General features: G+C 39.6%; 1 long non-coding RNA gene across 1 annotated transcript in view; it reads right to left on the bottom strand.

The window, feature by feature from the left end:
• LOC142829423 (uncharacterized) overlaps positions 1–4,689 on the bottom strand; it is a 213,520-nt gene extending 208,831 nt beyond the window's left edge. The window contains exon 1 of the long non-coding RNA XR_012903824.1: positions 4,569–4,689. This is a non-coding gene — a long non-coding RNA (uncharacterized LOC142829423). The remainder of the gene's footprint in view (positions 1–4,568) is intronic.
• Positions 4,690–17,676: the final 12,987 nt, after the last annotated feature.

Here is a 17,676-nt window from a genome sequence, read left to right as displayed (position 1 = left end):
CTGCAAATTCTGTTTGCTGTCCGACTCCAAAATGACTGGTTAACGTAACTACTGCTAATGTTTGATAACTCTTCATGTCTTTTTCTGACAAATTGCTGAGCAAAATAGGTGCAGGTCCCTTTCCACTGACAGCAAGAAATACTACTTTCTATCCCTCAGATGAATGGTTCATTTGGCTTATTATTTCAAACTGAGCATAATAAGCTTTCCAAGATTATTTTTCTTCAGAGTTGACTGGTCTCTGAATTGGTCAATTAAACAAGTCATCTGTGTGAGCATTTGTCTCAGTTTTCTGTATCTGGAAACCTCATACTTGATCCCATGATCTAAAAGAATTTGTAGTTCTTTTGCCATGACAAGTTTTTTTAAATGCCGAAAGGAATGTAAATTATAGCCAGCTGCCAATAAACCAACTACATGATTTGTCTCCCATGTTCTCCTATATAGGAAAATGCCTCTCTCAGCTGGATTCCACTATTTGATCTGAGGAAGTGGGTCTGGCCCACGAAAGCTCATCATCTAATAAACCATCTTGTTAGTCTTTAAAGTGCTACATTGTCCTGCATTTTGCTGGATTCCATGTTATTCCTGAAGTCATGTGATGCTAAACCCAATTTCTTACATAATTCTATTCAGGCTACAAAACCAGGAGTCTACTCAGTGGAGACTTGCATGGTTTCTCTGAGCAAGGAGTTCCTGAGTTTTCCCATTTCCTCTCTATCCCATTACCTCCAACCAGAGTCAGGCCTCCAATATGATAGCTCAGAGCTAAACCCCACACATGGTTCCATTCAGGCAAATGCTTGTGCCTTGATCCTTCCATGATCTAGCCTACGAAAGAAAGTTCACTCCAAAAAATTGCTATCTAAATAAACAAAACCATCATGTGGTGGGAAAAAGTTTAAATATATACCAGCAGAATGAGCTTTACCTGCCTGGTTTGTTTAAATTGCAATCTCTTTTGGTAAGGGTCTCATTACATGTACTCATAGGCACAGGAAGAAAGGATGCAGTACCCCCATGTTTTGTACCCGGCTTCCCTGTGTCCATGGGCTGGCTCTGCTGCTGACCCACGAGCACAGGTTCCAGTCTCTGGATCACCCCTCCAGGGTCCCCCTAACTTTGGCAACTCTGGGGGCTCTGCAGTCCACTGTCTGCAGGTTCCAGGCCCCTGACCCTGAAGGTCCACCTCCTGCTTGGGGTCTCGTTGCTAGCCTGTGGCTACTTAGCCACCCCTAGCTGTAGATACATTGCCAACTCACAAACCAAGTGCCATTTGAGACATTAGAGTCTATTCTGTCTAGGAGAATTGGCAAAAATATCTGACTCCAGCCTGGGGCAGGGAGGCAAAAAGAAGTAAGGGGGAACACAACTGAGCATCTTTATCCTAAAAATAGTTCCAGCGCTCCTGCATGTATGTGGCTTGCCAACCATTAAAAATAGTTTATCATAGGAAACCATAATCTCCTTAGGGCAGATGCCTTAGTGTTTTACTTACGTAATGAAGCTCCTACTAACCTCCCAGTTCCACCAGAGTTTTTAAAAAAAAGTTATTTCCTTACAGAATCAGACAAAAATACAAACGAGTGTCACAGCACACTGTTACTGGCAAAACTGCTTGCAATCTCAGTTTACCACAACTGGAATATAATCTTGAATTTACATATCAGTGTACAGTATACACAGCGTGTACAGACAGCATAGTGTGGTACAGTATGGCACACCATGCCCTCACAGCAAGACCTTTATAGTCGGAGGAGCTGTTGACCTTTTGCTTCATGTCCCACTGCAGTAGCTGGGAAAGCCATGAACCCCAGCGCTCTCCTAGGAACCACAGTAGGGAAAGGAACAGTATTTGGCAGTCACATACCAGTGTCTCCTCTTTCATAGCTATACCCAGAGGTGAAAGTGGGATGGTGGAACAATCTAGTAAGAACCAGCCACCAAAGCAGCCTTCGGATGGCTGACTTTTTGCTCCACCCTGTTGGCAGTCCTTGCTGGTAGCAACTGGCAGCATTTTCACAGAAGGGGCAGAAGCAATTAAGTGCTGCCATGGCAGCACTGCTAGGACCTATTGGCAGGGCTACTGATGGGGGGAACAAAAGGGCAGCAGCTGATAGGAGGGTACCAATATAAAAAGGCCTGGGGTTCCCAGCTGCAGCTACTGCAGCAGTAACAGCTGGAACCCCAGGACTCCAAGTTTCCACCTCTGCAACTCCAGGCCTTCTGGCTTCTCACCATGTAGGACTGGCTGGAGGGGGGTTCTGCCCCCTTCCCCTCCTTTTCTGATAGCCCAGAGCCACCCCACCCCACCAAGGATGCTAGGTCCAGTGCAGAGTACAACAGTAAGTCACAGAATCTACTTCCAACCCTGTTCTCTGGTGGGGCTGCACGGAAGGGGTGGGGGTGGAGTGAATGAAGCTGCCAGGTGGTTCCATGTCCTGCTCCTATCCCCCATGTAGTTCCTGAGAGCCCTGCAGTTGAGAAAAGAGCAGAGTGCTGGCAGCTCCTCTGGTGGAGCTGTACTGCCTCCAACCTAGTCTTCCAGCAATGGGGTCTGTAGAGACCTCAGACAGATTCATCAGCATGGAATGGTGGAGACAGTGTAGCCATGATGTAGGATCTACCAGCATGGAGCTACAAAGTGATCCTATGTTGTTCCTTTCCTTGGTGTAGTTTTGAAGTTGCTGGTGCAGTGGGAGGAAGACAGAGGCCCTCCCCCCACAGTGAAGGGAGTGGATCATGTGGAAGAGATGGGGAGAGCTTTGGGGCCCTAGTCTGAAGCAAGGAAGGAGTTATACAGAAGATTATATGCAGGCTCGCTGACAGGGAGGGGAGGCAAAAGGGACAGTTGCCCTGGGGCCTGGAGATTCAAAGTGGCCTAGAGCTCCCAAATGCTGTTGCTGCTACTACTACAGGAGTGGACAAAGCATCTCCCAAGCCCCGCAGCTCTGAAGGCCATGAGGGAAGTGGGGAAAGGCGTGCTGCGGTCTGAGGGGTGGTGAGGGCTAACTGTCCACAGCCACACCCCTTCTACCCAAGGCCCTGTCCTCTACACATCTTGCACCAGGACCTGTGGTGGCTGTGGTTGCCTCTGATTACATGCTTCCTGTTGGCTTCGCTCCCCCTCCTCTTCCATACTGGTAAAAAAATGGATTCCACTTACACCACTGGCTATATAGAACACTACATTCATTGTGTGACATTTTAGTCTTTAAGGGACTTTGCCAGGCATTTTTGTGTAGCTGATTGTAACACTAGGCAAATACCTCCCTATCCTGTAGAATTTACTTTCCAAGTTATGACCCTGTCTGTTCTATTTGCTTCTATACTCACTTGTTAATCTAGCACCTTTCTGTTTGGAAAATATAAGACTTAGTTCACATCTACACACCTTCAAGAACCCTGAAACCATAAATGAAAGTAGAACACATCAAACACTAATGTAACAAAACATCAATACTGATTAGCCAAGAATACTGGGCTTGTTTTCAACCCTTTTCAAATGGTATGTTCATTTTTGCTGGGGGGAAAACATGAAACACCACCACCAGGTCACTAACATTAAGGCGTAAATTTTTAGAGCACGTATAACTTTAAAGCTGTGAGTCACGATGACTTCGATGGAAGTTATGTGGCTGAATCCCCAGGCAAACCTGAAAACATATCCCTAAGGCCCAGGGTTTAATATTGGTAATGATGTACTGTAAAACAGGTAATTCCTGTGTACAGTATATTTCATGCTTCTAGAGTCTCAGGCAGATTAGCACAAATTAAATTTCACTTTAATCCACTGGTGGCTGGGAGCGCTCTATTAGGCTTCATTGAATTCAGATAATTTGCAAAAAGTAGTGAAAATATTTTAATAGCTATTATAATGAATTTTACAGAATAAAAATGCTAAGAGACATTTTGTCTACAGGAGAAATATTGCAAGCATTAATCAAGACTGAAACCAGAAATGTAAATTCATGCCAGAATAATTCAAAGGTCTTTTTTCCAACAATTCAGTATCTAACTATCTTCAAAGAAACCCCTGGCAATGAAGTTCCAAATTGCAACTATCTTGAGTGAAAATAATAAGATTTTATATATTCTTTACCATTATTTTGTTTCTTGACAAAGAAAGTAGTTACAAAAAATAATTCTTGGTTTTAATCCTGTAGCAACAGAAGTAATAGTTGCATAATAATATTCGTGCAATTAGAAGCTGGCATGCTAAAAATATAAACTGACCAACTAAAGCATTTAACTGTCAGCATGATTGCCTGGTCTGTGATTTGTTAATAAACCTTCAATGAACATACTTTCTATCACGTAAACAGTCTTCAGATTGGAATTAAGATGAAATACAGAAGAAAATGTCAACAGAAATTGATGCCATGTACACAGAATCATTTGAATTTAGAATGGAAAGAATTTTGGCTTACATTTATTTTTCTTCTACACGGATAGCTTTCTTAACTGATGAGTGCATGTTTAAAAATTAGAGTTACTCCAGGTAACCAAGTTTACGTTTATAGGTAAAATATAAACATGCTTTTAAAAAAAAAAATACAGAGGCTTACAGTTTCCAGTGAAAGAAAGGGAAGAGTTTCTCATGGCAGATATTGAAATTTCTTCTTTTTTCAGCAGAAAAACATCTTCTGGTCAATATTATAGATCCCTTGATGTCACTTAGTAGTTAAAACAAAGAGTACTGCAAATTGCTGAGAACGCTTTACCCCAATATCAGTGAACTGAAGACATTCCTGGCATTCATGTTTTTCAGCATTTTACAGGACAAGGACCTTTGGACCTGTGCGGTTTTCTGTTTTAAGTTCCTTTTCTTTTTCCTCTATCCCCTGCACCCCCCCACAAAAAAAACCCACAAAAAACCCACCTTAACTCTCTTCTATATTTGGAATTTTACATGTGGTTTGTAGCCTGAGAAGGGTTTTTCCCCCCCTTCTGAGTTTGTTTCTAAAAATTAAGAAGTCTAAGATAAAGTGTTTCTCAGTTATGGAACAGAGAACGAGATATATTTGGAGAGGTTTTAAAAATGTACTATGAAGTCATATTTGGGGGGAAAAAAAGCTTGTTCTAGCAATTTTAAAGTTAACACTGCTTACTCAGCAGATATTTATCTTCTGTTTTTATTTCTTCATTTTAAAAGAACTAGAATTCTACAAATTTGTCCATAATGTGTCCAGTAAGATTATATTTCCTTACAGCTAATTTAAGATTTGGCCATTCAAAGTGCTCAAACAACACAATCACCCTTGAGATGCAAAGTCTAGGGGTATATCTATACTGCAGTGTTATTTTGGAATACTGAAGTATCCTGAAATAGCTACCCAGCATCTTCACAGCAAGCCCGTTATTTCGGGCTTGCTATTCCGCAATCCCTGTAAACCTGATTCTACAAGGAGTAAGGGACATTTCAGAATAGCGATTGATTTCGAAATTTGGTGCCGTGAAGACAGCGCCAAATGACAAAATAAGCTATTATGAAATAGCATCTAAATAAGATATGCAATTTGCATAGCTCAAATTGCATATCTTATTTTGAGTTAGGGTGCCACTGAGCAACTATGTGGCCTTTGGAAAGTCAATTCACCTCTCACTTTCTCCCTGTATCTCTACCCTTTGTTTATTTAGACTGTAAGCTCCTTGATACAAGTATTGACATCTTATATTTATGTACAGCATCTGTTATAATGAGGGCCTGTTGGAGCTTTTACAAGGCATTATTGTATTATTTTATAATCATAAATAGCAGAACACCAAGAAAGAAAGAAGCATTAGAGATGACAATTCCTAGCACCATCACTATTATCACTCTAGCAATCACTAGGCCAACAGTACAAAGTATTGGGGGAGAGGAAAGGAATCCTGATATTATCCAACCACATGGAATCTACTAGAATGGAAGAATTGAATGCTAGTCCTTGAAGGAGCACTATAAAGATAATATTGTAACTCAACTCATTTAAATAATTATTTTTTACTATGAGAGAGAAAAAGTCAGTTTGCTGGCTATAATATGGATCAAAACTTTAGCCGTGAGTTTTTTGAATCACTATTCCCAAACAGAAGTTGACTCATTTTGGGATAAGCTAATGAAACAAGAGTTCCCTTTTTCACAGACATCCCCTTTATTCATTACAAACATAAATATATTTAGTGATAGAAATGTAGCCGTGTTAGTCTGGTGTAGCTAAAACAAAAAGCAGGACTGTGTAGCACTTTAAAGACTAACAAGATGGTTTATTAGGTGAGGAAGTGGGTTTGGCCCACAAAAGCTCATCACCTAATAAACCATCTTGTTAGTCTTTAAAGTGCTACATAGTCCTCTTTTTTTGTTTCATAAATATGTTTAGATTGTCTAACTGAAGAATAAAAACTACTGTAAACATTGCAACCTGTTATTGTGCACATGAAAGTAACTGACATCTTAATTACATTTCCAGATTGCTGTTCACTTACACATGATGCACCAGCATCTCATGGTGTAACTAAACAAGATGTTTGAAAATGTGGTGCAAGATATTTTCTCTTTTACAATTAAAACATTAGGAAAAGACATTCATTAGACTACAGGTATCTTCAATGTCAATACAAGAATACACTAAAACCATTCAAAAAACCATCTGTGCCTTTATACATTATGTACCTCTAAGTTAAAGCCTATTGCAGCCTTTACAAGTAAACCCATGAGAGAACTCTCAACTAAGCAGATAATTGATTTGGGCAAAACACTTGGTTATTCCCCCTCACCATTTTTTAAAATAAAACATTAAAAATACAAGTTTATTATTGCCCCAAAATTTTCCTATCCTTTTCACACAAATAAGAAAAGGTAACTGGAATTAACAATTCAGTTGCATAATTTTGTTAAGATTTATCACATCAATGAAAAGCTCTGAGACGTAGTTTTTACTTTACTATAATATTGTTAGTTCCACATCTTTGTTTTGACATTACTTGTTTTGCTGTCTCCTATAGATTTGCCAAAGGACATATTCTAACAGTTTGCTGTAAGCAGCAACAGGTTGAAGGACACCAAATAGATATGCCTGGAAACCCTTTCCTATAGAACTATACTTCAAATAGTCTTCAATACAATGCACAACTTCACTTACTAAAACAGATTGAGAACATCACAATCTTGTCTTAATTTTTCCCTACCCCTGACATCAGCACTTTAACATATCACTCACCATTCACGTATGCCTTTATATATACACACACGTATATTAATTTGACTGTGTGAAGTCAAAAAGTTGTGTCCCTACTACTTAATATAAATAAAACTCTGGAATGGAGAAGGGATATATCCACTGGAATAAAAGGAATGGAAGATGTATTTCTGTAATTCTATTCTTATGCAATATATAATTCCATATTATCTTATGGAGTGTAATTTGTTTATCACGTGATTTTTTTTCCTTCTAAAAATGCATGATACCATTCACCAGGTTGAGAAACATTGTGCATTTAGTATTTATATTGCCTTCCATTCAGAAAGGCTTGAATTGCAAACCAAGCCTAGGAGGATAAACACATTACCCTGAAGTGAACCAATGGAATAAGAGACATGTTAATCTTTGCTGCCACCTAAGGCTAAGGAATTCCTTTCTTTCTTAACTCTCCTTACACTGGCCAGATTATTTAAGTTTTTCCCCCCCTTTTTTTCTTCCCCCTCCATATGCTATTTATTTTGGAACTGGAGTTTTAATACTCCACTCAGCTGAAGAAGTGGGTCGTACCTATGAAAGCTCATGATACCATCTCCATGTTTTGTTAGTCTTTAAGGTGCTGCTTTCCTATTTGTTGTTTTCTATGTTTTTCTAGTTACAGACTAACTTGGCTACCCCTCTGAAGCTTTTATTCTAGATATTGTCATTCCATAAAATCAAAGTTTCTGAAATAGCTGTAGAGATTATTCAAAATGCTGTGCTCCAGTCAAATATAGTCCCCTGAGCCACTGTCTAGCTCAGGGGGAAAAAAACAGTGCACTTAATTTTATTTCTATGTCCATCTGGGAAATGGTTTGCATGGTTGGATATCACTAAAAGTATATTACGTAAATGTATCTCTCTTCAATTTGGTCTGGTAGCCCACAGAGAGCATCTGATTTATGGTTGTTTTATATGTGAAAAAACAAAGCCTGGAAGACACGAGTACATGTTAAACTATGTACCTTCATCCATCACTGCTACAAGACAAACACCACAAAAATCTTTTGTAAGATGGCATCTATGGAAACTGTTTGTCTGTGTATAAATGTACACAGCTAGTATCTAATTCCTTTCAGGGCATAGCAACCAACACAAATATTCATTTGGCCCCTCACAAGTACCTTTAACATTGCATAAAATTCAATGTACTGAGACGCAAAACAAGTTGAGTGGAGAAAGAAAATGTTAAATACCCAGACCTCCATTGCTCCAGGCCAGAAGTCAGACCACTGGCCAGATACATGTAGAGATGCTCACATTGTGATTGTTCACAATATATGACTTGCTGTCAGAGAAATGTCTAATGCTGACAATCTTAGTCTTCACTAAATAAGAAGATGTTTTCTGTCAGGTAAGTCCATGCATGGAAGTTAATGAGAATTTAGCTTAATAGCTACCGTAAAAGGCACAAAGGAGTCCACCAGATATACTCAGACAATTAGGCCCAATTTATATAGTCATCTGGGATTGCCACAGGTAAGTAATTGAAAAATTAAGAAAGATAGATCACTAAACTGAAGAAAAGGCATAAAACCCTTAGTCTGTACAGTCAGTAAAGAAAATGACCAGAACTTCTTTAAAGTGTCTGAGTGTGCAGTTTAAGTGTGTAAGCAAAGCCCTACATTGCTTCTTAATATTTCAATTAAGGCCATTTGTACCAGAGTTGCTACATTTTAAGTAAAGCAGCCAACATAATATGTCAGCTGCACAAGCTTCTTGCTTAGATTATAGTTAAATCACATTATTTATTTGCATGTATCGGTAATTTAGATTATGGGTATTATTTTGCTGTCAGGGTCTGCAGAGTGACTTTTGCTAGAATTAACAATAGTCCAGGATTTGTTTCAGGTCACTCTCTGGGGAAGTCAGAAAATATGCAACATCTAGACCCCATCCTGGGTCCTACTCACCACAAAGGCACATCCTGCTGGCCATCCTGGAGATTGGCTCTGCCAGTTTGCACTTTCCCTCTCATGTGGTCTTCTTCCATCTGGTCTTGCTCTGCTGGCCAGTTTACTCCAAGGCCTGCAGCTTTTTCTCTGTGGCTTGCCCCCCAGCCAGGTCAAAAAATTCTCCCCTTCCAAGGAATTCATTGTTTTTCCAGACCTCCAATGCCCTTTGTCACTCCCCAGTGGTGGGTACAGGAACCCAGGCTCACAGTGGGTGCCAACCCAAGGACCCTATAAAAAGTTAACAAAGTCTCTGTACTGACCAGAGCTTGCTGCTGTTTCCCCAGGCTTCTTCCTGTGTATCTGGCTTCTCCACTTTCTAGATTTGCCTGACTCCACTCAGGGAGAAACTATAGTTTACTTCCTTTTTCCAACTTCACCAGACCCTCCCCCAGCCCTACAGCCCACTCCTTGGCTTTTTTACAGGACCTGCCTGTTCCTGACAGGTAAGCCTGTTTCAAATTAGCTGCGTCCAGGCTAAATCTCCCACCTGACATAATCCAGCTCTTGCTGGGTTAGTAAGGAGCATACTTCTTCACACCTCTAAATACCAGAGTAATATTTTAATCCAAACATGGAAAAAATTAAAATAAGTACAGCATGGCAATAACTCTGAACTATAGAGAGAATTTCAAGTGTTCAATATTCATTGTATGTATTACAGTATCCAATGAGTTTCTGTAGTAACTCACTTTAATGTGTTCAAGAAAATAAGGAAAAGTAATTATAAGATAAACAGATTCAATTTTTAAAATATCATATGCCCCCATGTGTAATTTTCAGAGAGGTTTGCATTGCAGGCATTTTGTATCAAGTACAATTTTGTTTGCAGATAATGTAAAGGGAAGGGAAATATGACTCTGCTGATCACAGGAGACCTTTATCTATTCCATAAATCCAGATGAAATATGAGATTTTACTCAAGTCTCTCTCAAGAAATACATACTCTGAAACCTATATATCCTGATTCTTAGTCTCACATGTATTTTGAAATCATTCAGATCTCTGTCAGAATTTTAATAGCATAATTAGAATCAATTAGCAAATATTACTAGTAGTTCAAGACACAGCAAAATCTGTACTTTTTAATTAACAGATTTGGGGCTCTCTTTTCTTGGATTATTTCCAAAAAGTGCAGATTTCTTATAAATCTGGAGAGCAATTTGCAAGTGTCATTACTTTGAAGACAACTTCATTACAATAAAATCTTTACTTATGAACAATGCTTGTAATTTCCTATCTATGCAGGACACTGAGTGTTGTATTTATTTCCTTAGCCTTACACTGGTCTTTGTTTGTTTATTTTATAACCTGTTTAGAACACCTTTTACATTCCAACTATTTTATTAAAGTTACATACCATTGCAGATATACCAGCAATGAAATAGCCATTATTTGAAGCTATGGTGTATATATATTCTTTTTAGCTATGGAGACTTTCATACACTGATTTTCTGTAGGTGATTTCTGATCATATTGTAGAGGTAATTATTTTGGATGTATATACAAAATTTCTCAGAAGGTTTGGCAGGCTTACCTACTGAGAGACAGGAAAAGGAGTTAGAAAATATACACGTTATACAAAGTGACATTACCATACCTTTCATCCTACCTTTGATAAAACATTTCACGCATTTATACATAATATATGTACCGTCACAGCATATAACATAACTACTAAAGAAGCAGAGATGAATGGCTGGCTCAACTTAGAAATGCAGTCTTTTTAGACGTAACTTATTTGGTTCCCTGTCCCCCAAATCATATTGCTGTTGTCATCTGGAGAAAATTTCACCTCTCTTTGGACACATCTGTGTGTACTCTGTGCCTGATTTGTGGAGTGTCCTGACAACCTCAAAAATCTGTCTTTCATATGTAATATAAGGTAGTTGAGATGAACTAATATGGTATTAAGTGTTGAGAGCAGAGAAGGAATTTTTTTGCTCCCCTCAGACAATCTCTCTATACAAAGACTGGAAACAAACACCCATTTGAACTCAGAGGAGCACAGTCCATCACAAAAGGAGTCAAACAGAGTCAAGGTGAGTGAAACCATCAACCCACACAGCTGGCAAGAAATGCCCTGTGCAGGCTTCACATAGGTTAGGTACATCATCCTCTCCCTGTATGTTCAAGAGATGGTGATATGTGAGACAAAATATCTCCTAATTCTGATAGCACCCCTGGGGTTATACATTTTTGTCTTACCCACAAAAATGCTCTGTGATAATACATTTACAAAATTCCATGTACACCTGACAATTGTATTCTGTACTAAAAGGCACTTTGGGAATAATTTTTCATTTCTAGCTACATTTTTGTCTGTGTCAGTGTTTATTTATAGTGTCAGTGCCTCTACTGTTTATCATTAAGAAAGTTTGTCTGCATGGTATATACCACAGGCTTCATCACAAAAATACTTCATTCTAGCAGACAAATTTCATCATGACTATTTCATTTTGTGGTATTCATCAATTTTTATAGTTTTATTAAGCTATGAGAAGTGGTCTCCTGGCTTTTTGTCTTCATTATTGACAGTAATAAGCACTCATTTTATTGGAGAAAAAACAAAATGGGATGAACAATGAGTGTTTGCTAAAAATGCATTTCTTACTTGCTGTTCTCTATTATTACTTTCCCAAACTGCAAACATCATCAGTCACTGAAGACTAACTGCTGTGCTATGACGGAAAATGTATGCTTGCCTTACAGTCATGTTTTCCTTCTTTTATAAGAGACATTATTCAGAATGGAAATAGTAAATCTTAACTACTGGTTTCAGAGTGTTTGGCATCAGACAAGCTAATACTTTATGTAGTGTTTTTAAGAATTGTACTGAAGAAAAAAAACAATGAAACAAAATTGGTGCCACAAATCTCACCTCACCAAAAAGATGTAACAATGCAGATTCTAAGGCCAAAAGGAGACATTTGATAGTATAAACTGATCTATTGCTTATTACAGGCCACAGGACTTCCTGGGATAAAATCCCTGATCTGAGTGCAATACTTATAGTTGAAAAACCGTATCATTGGTGGCAGGAGGAGGGGGGAAATGCGGGAGGGAGAGAACCAACACCCTATTCAATCTTGAGTAAAAAAGTTTCCACTGATAGAGAATCCATCACACTCCTTGTTAAGTTGTTCCAAAGGTCAGATTGGTCACCGTTAAAATGCTTACCTTACATCTGGTGTGAATTTACCTCGTTTCACTTTCCAGTCACTGGATTTTGTTATACCTTTGCTTCTAGGCTGATGAACCTGCTTCTTAAATTTGTGTTCCATATGCAAGCACTTAAAGACAGCTCAAGTCACCCCTTAAATTTCTTTTTGAGAAACTTAACAAGTTAAGCTCCTGGTTTTCGACATTCTCGTGACTCTTCTTAGAATCCCATTTTTCTACATGCTTCTTGAAATTCAGACACCAGAATTGGAGACAATATTCCAATAACAGCCACACACACATGCCAAATACATAGATGCATAACTTTACAATTAGCTATATACACATCCATATTGTTTCCTTGGGCAGTCCAGATTGCTTTCTGACAGTGACTAGCTCTCTTCATTGTTTACCAGTACTCCAATCTCTGTAGCAATTTAAAATTTTATTAGACTATAACAAAGTTTAAGGAGAAGCTAGATAATTTCATGGAGGTTAGGTCCATAAAAGGCTTTTAAACGGGATAGAAATGGTGTCCCTGGCCTCTATTTGTCAGAGGCTGGAGAAGGATGGCAGGAGACAAATCGCTTGATCATTGTCTTCGGTCCACTTCTCTGGGGCACCTGGTGGTAGCCACTGTCAGCAGACAGGCTACTGGGCTAGATGGACCTTTGGTCTGACACAGTATGGCCGTTCTTATGTTCTTATGTAGTAATGATTTTATGTTTTCTTTCAAATCATTGATAAAAATGTTAGATAGCAGAGAACCAAGAACTAATCCTCGTGGTTACCCACTACAATACCTGCAATGGCAATTCCCTATTTACAGTTACATTTAAGATCTATTAGCAATCCATTTAATGTGTGCCAAGGTTAATTCTGAATCATTCTAGTTTTTCCCCAGTCAAAATGCTGTGCTGTTCCAAGTCAAATGTCTAAATCTCCATCACCTCTGTTATCTTTATCAATCAAACTTGTCATTAAAAAATATCAAGTTTGAGAAGATTGCATATAAGCCCATGTTGATTGGCATTAGTTACATTACCACCTTTGAATTCTGTATTGTTTGAGTCCATTACAGCCACTTCATTATTCTCCTTGGGATTGATGTGAGGCTTAAAGTCTGTAGCAAGGTTGATAGAACCCACTCTAAACTAGAGCAACACATGGAGCAATCCTGGATTAATAGGATTTGCTCTAGGTTGAAGGACAATTTAAAAGGAAACTGGCATCCCAAGGAAAAGGCACCTCTGGCTTCACAAGGAAGTGAAGTTAAAATCCCAAATGGTTGTCACAATGCTTATGGCACTGGTAAAACCACTCCAAAAGCAATGATCCAGACTCTCCCCCCACCTCCTTTTGTAGAGGAGAACCCAGGAAAGGCCCTGAAGAGCAGGACATTACCCTCAAGGGCAGACTACTATTAACACAGATCATGTTCCAAAGGGACATCCTATAGCAAAAGACTCTGGGAAGAGGGAGGCTGTAACTTGGGATAGAACAGTAGGTGTTCTGGACACAGCAACATCCCTTCAGGGCACTGGGTTGGGACCCAACAGAGAGGGAGAGCCTGAGCTCCCCTGACTTGCCCCCTCCTCCCTTTGTTCTGACATAGACCTGATGGGAGAAGAGGGAATACACAAGAGGGATTAAGGGCTACCTATCAGCCCCAGCAAGGCCTTCCTTCCCAAACAGACTGAAAAATACTGAAGCCATGGCATGACCGGTAGGCTAACCCACCTACTATACAGGCCTATTGCTTGAGCAGTCCAATTTACCCTTTTTAGATATAATCATGCAAACTCATTAGGTAATCTGTTACACAGCCATAGTTCAGTTGTACTACATAGCACAATATATCCAGTCCTTGACACTAGAGGGTAACATTCTTTCCTGAAAAAGTATGATGCTAAAGTACCTGAGCTATTGGCTCCTTGTCCTCTATTCCTAGTCAGATGGGAATAAACAAACAGGGCAGTGTACAGTACAAATGATACTGATTGGACTCAGGCATCTGTTTTGTGTGTTTGTAGATCATCTGAAGGCTTGGGATAGCCCTTGTCAAAGAGAGATTCAGTAGCCAAACCTAAGATTCTGTCCCTTGCACAAGCTTCCTAAAACTTGTATTGAGGCTTGATGAGAGACACTAAACATTTTTCCCATTTACAAAATTTCTGTCAATTGAAAGCAATTCATAGTTCCACCAGTATGGTTTGCTTGAAATAGAAATGCTAAAGCAAGAAACCAAATAATGAAGTACCAGTACCTCCAGTCATCTGAAGAAGTGGGTTTTGACGGCGAAAGCTCATGATACGATCTACATGTTTTTTGTTAGTCTTTAAGGTGCTACTAGACTATTTGTTATTTTTGAAGTTTTTCCTGTGAGGGTATGTCTACACTACCACCCTAGTTTGAACTAGGGTGGTAATGTAGGCAACCGGAGTTTCAAATGAAGCCCGGGATTTGAATTTCCCGGGCTTCATTTGCATAAAGCCAGGCGCCGCCATTTTTAAATGTCCGCTAGTGTGGACTCCGTGCCGCACGGCTACACGCGGCATGGAGTAGGTAGTTTGGACTAGGCTTCCTCCTCGTGAAACGAGTAATGGTAGTTTGGATAGGAAGCCTAGTCCGAACTACCTAGTCCGTGCCGCGTGTAGCCGTGCGGCACGTAGTCCGCACTAGCGGACATTTAAAAATGGCGGCGCCCAGCTTTATGCAAATGACGCCCGGGAAATTCAAATCCCGGGCTTCATTTGCAACTCCGGTTGCCTACATTACCACCCTAGTTCGAACTAGGGTGGTAGTGTAGACATACCCTCACAGACTAACTTGGCTACTCCTCTGAAGCTTCTAAATAAAAATTGCTTTAATTTTGTTATGCAATTTCTCCCAGAGTAATGGGCAAACATTCAGAGGTTCAGATAATTCTTGAAAGTCCTTATGAGAAAACATAACATCTTATATAAAAACTGAACTGTATCTGAAGACACAGTTTTATTTACAACTGATGGTGGATCTGATAGCAAAATGAGGACAGGCATATGCATGATATTAAGTGGCAGTCCTCAACATTTATTCAATTGAAAACATAGGGAAGGCGTGCTCCCTTCCCATAACCACACTCTGCTATATTAGGTAGAAATTGTTCCAGTACAGGGAACAAGGGCACCTTACCATACAACTCCTAACAAAGGTTGCTGTCCTCAGCCTACTACCGAGACTCAGCTCTGAGTCCTCAGACACCCTCCCCTCCCCCACAACGGGGACATATGGGACAGAAGACTGGGGTCATCAGCTCATGAGAACCACAAGATCTGACTTGTCTTTTACCTCTAGAAACCTTCCATTTATTCTCTAACTGCTCTGGAAAGTTTCTACAAATTGAGATGAATGAACTACCACCCGCTACCTGCAGTTTGAGAATGAGAAAAACTCCTTGGACCTCTGCCAATTGGACCATGGAAGAAAAAAAATCATCTTCCACAAAGCCTTAACAGGTGGTCAGCCAGGCCTCTGTAAGGCCAGGTTCCCATTCCTAGTTTGATGGGTAGGGAGTGGTGCTGGAATGGAGCCAAATAGGGTCCAAATAGCTCTATGCACTGGGCTAATCCCAGTAGCTGGGGAATTCTGGCCAGTTAGCACCACTCTCTCCCAACCAACCAATGGGGGACAGAGACTGCCAAGGGAAAATAGGTTGTTCCTCCCTTGGGAATCTCCCTCCCTTGCTAATAAGACTGACTCCCTTTCACTGTTGGTCTAATCAATTTCCCCCACCCATTGATGTCAGTGGGTGGCATTTTTGCTTGTTGGTGATGATCTTGCTGAAACCTCATCTGTGAAAGTTGTGGGAGCTCAATGGCAGAGACTTTTCAGCAGTATCCGTCCAGATTTATCAATGATTTCTCATACAGAAGGAAAGTTTTCAGAAAGGCATGTATGATTTACACAGCATTGTAAACCAAAACTCTCAGCAAGAAAATTTATGTAAGCTACTGTTAATGTCAAGGTTTTTTTTTTTTAAAGTCTGATCCTACAACTCTTGTACATGCACAATTAATTTGGAAATCATTGGCCAAGACCGACAGGATCAGCCTCTCAGTTCCTCAGCCCTGCTTAAATGCTGAAAATATCTTTCAGAACCAAACTAAAAGATATGTTATACAAAAAAGTTACCATGTGATTAATTTACAGAGGCACACTACTTTTTTTTCAGGCATCAGTCTTCCCCCCCTGCATGCACACACACACACACACACACACACACACACACACACACACACACAGAGAAGATGATGAACTGAGCTTCAGCTGCAATGTTGACATGCTATGTGGTCTATGTCTTAACAAGGTTTCCAAATCATATTAAACTAATTTGATAGAACAACTTTAACAGAACCCCCTCCTGTGGCCCTCAAGCTGTGACCTAAGTGGCAGGGAAGATAATGAAGTTGTTAGTGGTAGTAGATAAAAAGAAAGCTTTTAATGTTGCCTTGGAGGGTGGGATAAACCCAGTGCTTCACTGAACATGTATCCATTTGTTACAGGAAAAAACAGGGAAAAGTTTTGTATGTAGCTGGATATGTATATTTATGAGCATGGAAAATTTATTTTCAGGATGTCAGATGGATTTTATGAACATGAGCTTGGTGAAAGTTGTTTAAGTAGTGAAGAAAAAGACAATCATTCTAATTAATTAATAGGCTTGATATGAGTACTTTTACTTATATACTCTCTTTGTTTTTTCACTTTACTCTTCCTATTGAAAATATTTGTTTAGCACTTTTTATAATGGGGCTAAGTGAAATAACTAATCTGTTATATTGCTTATCAAGTGCCTCGGCACTGAGATATGTATAATATATAAGCTATATCTACACTACAGCCCAGATCCATGAGATGGATCCACGGTGTTCAATTTAGCAGGTCTAGTGAAGACCCGTCAAATTGACTGCAAATCACTCTCCCATTGACCCTGTTACTTTACCCCCCCCCCCATAGAAGAGTAAGGAAGTCCTGTCAACCCCCGCCCACCAGTGTAGACCCTGCTGTAATTCAACTTATAAGAAGTCAATTCCAGCTATGTTATTGACATTGCTGGAGTTGCTCACCTTAAGTCAACTTTCTGCTGTGGTGTAGGCATACTCTAATCAAGTTAATCCATCTGCAACCCTATTAATTAGAATAGTTCATTGAAGGGATACAGAACTGGACTTTTTATTTTATACAAGTAACCAGAAGCATTTGGAAAGTAAGAATGATTAGCAGTTTGGACCTGAAACAAAGTAACTATAGGTAAGTGATCTGTTCACTAAAACTTAAATAGAACTGAAATGGGAGAGGGC

The sequence above is a fragment of the Pelodiscus sinensis genome, chromosome 5 (genome assembly GCF_049634645.1).
Source record: "Pelodiscus sinensis isolate JC-2024 chromosome 5, ASM4963464v1, whole genome shotgun sequence".
NCBI classification, from domain to species: Eukaryota; Metazoa; Chordata; order Testudines; family Trionychidae; genus Pelodiscus; species Pelodiscus sinensis.
Note: the sequence above shows the minus strand (reverse complement) of the source record. Positions and strands in the feature narration are given on the sequence as shown.